The 2,500-nt window shown below is 42.3% G+C and overlaps 3 non-coding genes across 3 annotated transcripts in view; all 3 read left to right on the forward strand.

Annotated features, from left to right (window-relative positions):
• The first annotated feature begins 1,315 nt into the window (after nucleotides 1–1,315).
• trnaa-ugc (transfer RNA alanine (anticodon UGC)) lies at nucleotides 1,316–1,387 on the forward strand. Its single transcript has one exon. It is a non-coding gene; the product is annotated as a tRNA-Ala (tRNA).
• A 510-nt stretch (nucleotides 1,388–1,897) lies between these two features.
• trnas-aga (transfer RNA serine (anticodon AGA)) lies at nucleotides 1,898–1,979 on the forward strand. Its single transcript has one exon. It is a non-coding gene; the product is annotated as a tRNA-Ser (tRNA).
• A 506-nt stretch (nucleotides 1,980–2,485) lies between these two features.
• trnag-ucc (transfer RNA glycine (anticodon UCC)) overlaps nucleotides 2,486–2,500 on the forward strand; it is a 72-nt gene continuing 57 nt past the window's right edge. Inside the window, exon 1 of the tRNA in view lies at nucleotides 2,486–2,500. This exon is cut by the window's right edge and continues 57 nt beyond it. This is a non-coding gene — a tRNA (tRNA-Gly).

A 2,500-nucleotide genomic window follows, 5' to 3' on the forward strand; every position in this document is an offset into this window, starting at 1 on the left:
AGCCAAAATGATCTTCAGTCTCTACTGTGTTACAGTAAGGTGCAGTACAAGTTCTAATCATTAAGGTAAACCACATCATTGTCTTTTCTTCAAACCCCAATTTCTCATGCTGATGTTCTCAGGAAAATCTCCTCCTGCCCAACAGCGATGGTGGTATAGTGGTGAGCATAGCTGCCTTCCAAGCAGTTGGTGACGGTGGCAGAGAGGAGGACACTGGAAAAACTGCTGGATATTATAGACAATACCAGCCACCCTCTGCACACCGTCATCAGTGACCAGCGGAGCCTGTTCAGTGAAAGACTGCTCCTTCCCAAGTGTAGGACCAACAGACTTAAGAACTCCTTTGTCCCTCATGCCATCAGGCTGTACAACTCCTCACTTGGGGGGAGGAGGAAATAGGAGGAAACAAATAACCGGCAATACTGCAATACTGTGATTTCACTGTGCAACAACTTATTTATCTATTTATCTATTTATTCACATACATACCTGGACACTCTCACTTTCGTGCAATAATTTCTGTACAATAACAAATATACAGTCCTACATTCACATTTATTTTATTTTATTTTATTTATCCTATTTTATTTTAATCTATTTTTATTGTATTCTATTGTATTTTGTTCTATTCCTATCTTTATTTTCTATTTTTGCTAAGAGTCTATTTTCTCGTGAACTGTATGCTGCTGGAAATTCAATTTCCCTGAGGGAGTCATCCCAACGGGATCAATAAAGTGAAGTCTAGTCTAGTCTAGTCTCTAGTTGACCTGGGTTAGATTCCCAGCCATCGCAGAGGCTCTCTTCTATTTGACAGTATTTGTGCCGTGGTGTGAAAATGTTATCGCTGCTCTTTATCTGCAGTCTTTACTGCTGTAGTGGCAAGCCCAGCTGTCTTCCAAGCATTTGACAAGGCTTTGATTCCTGGCCATCTAAACTGTTTTGTTTTTTTCTGTTGCTTTGGGATGTAACTCTGTTGCATATCATTCTAACCTCCAGCGTTACATCCCATTGGGATGTGTCCAGTCCATTGTGACGTCACAGTTGGACGTGGGCAGTTCATCATTGAAGGGTTAAGTCTATTGTGATGTCACAATTGGATGTGTTCCGTCTTTGGTGACATCACAATCGGGCCTGTGAAGTCAATGTGTTCAAACTAATGTGACATCACTCTTTCATTGGCTAGGTCCACTTTGTTGCAATAAGTTTTGTAAAGACCGGTCATCAGAATTTACAATCTTTTTTCAACAAAAACGTCGTTCACCGAACTTGATATGCTCGTTTCATTTTTTCAGGTCGCTCTTTGAAATGCCGGAAAGGGGGTGTAGTTCAGTGGTAGAGCGCGTGCTTTGCATGTATGAGGTCCCGGGTTCAATCCCCAGCATCTCCAACAAGTCCTGTCATTGCGCTAGCACTGCCAGTTAAGTTTGAGGCTACTCAGTCTGAAGGCTGGAAGAATTGGAGCACCACTGGAATGGGCGACAGAGACGTGCGAATTTGAACCTTGCTGTCAGCAGTATCGTTTCACACATTCAAGGACCACAAAGCATGTTCTGTTTCTTTGACTATTTGCCTGAGGGGCACAGAAAATGACAAACACTTCCAAGAATGAGAAAGGGGGCAACTGGTTGAAGATTTTTTGTACAGCAACGCACAGACCATAGTTGCTTGTATTTGGTGGCGATGAACTACGCAATTTGCTTATTTCTGTCATCTCTCTTCAACATATTTGCTGGTAGTTAATCCCAAGGTCTGGGTTGGGATTGGCGTATGCCAAAACAAAAGCGTACAACTGCCCTGACAAATATGGCTCAATGAAAGATATCATTTTCTGTGAATGTTTGTCAGATTAAATGGTAGTGATACGTACAAGAGAATGGTTCAGGCTGTGCTTTTTCCAGTTGTTGTGGCCGAGTGGTTAAGGCGATGGACTAGAAATCCATTGGGGTCTCCCCGCGCAGGTTTGAATCCTGCCAACAACGCCACACTGTTTAGAACAGTCGACGTCAATTTGCACGTTTCTGCAAATGCAAGTTTCTGCATGGGAGAGGCAGCGCAAATAGAGTTCATCCTTGACGGAAAATGTGGTACTGTTAAGCAGTTTGATTGAATTCCTTGTGGGTACAATCTTTACTGACTGAATCCAATTGTGTGTTTATCTTTGGAGATTAGAATCTCTTGAGAAAATGGGAAATACTTTTATGATGGCCATGTACCCAATGTTCCAACTGTAGCAGGCACTTATGTTTACATGAATGCACGAGGAAACACAGGGCTTGGAAAGCGCTGCTCTGTTCACAAAGACACATTGTTTGGTGTGAAGCTTGTATGATGTCTTGTATGAAGCCAAAATGATCTTCAGTCTCTACTGTGTTACAGTAAGGTGCAGTACAAGTTCTAATCATTAAGGTAAACCACATCATTGTCTTTTCTTCAAACCCCAATTTCTCATGCTGATGTTCTCAGGAAAATCTCCTCCTGCCCAACAGCGATGGTGGTATAG

This window comes from Pagrus major, chromosome 18 (assembly GCF_040436345.1).
Source record: "Pagrus major chromosome 18, Pma_NU_1.0".
Classification (NCBI taxonomy): domain Eukaryota; kingdom Metazoa; phylum Chordata; class Actinopteri; order Spariformes; family Sparidae; genus Pagrus; species Pagrus major.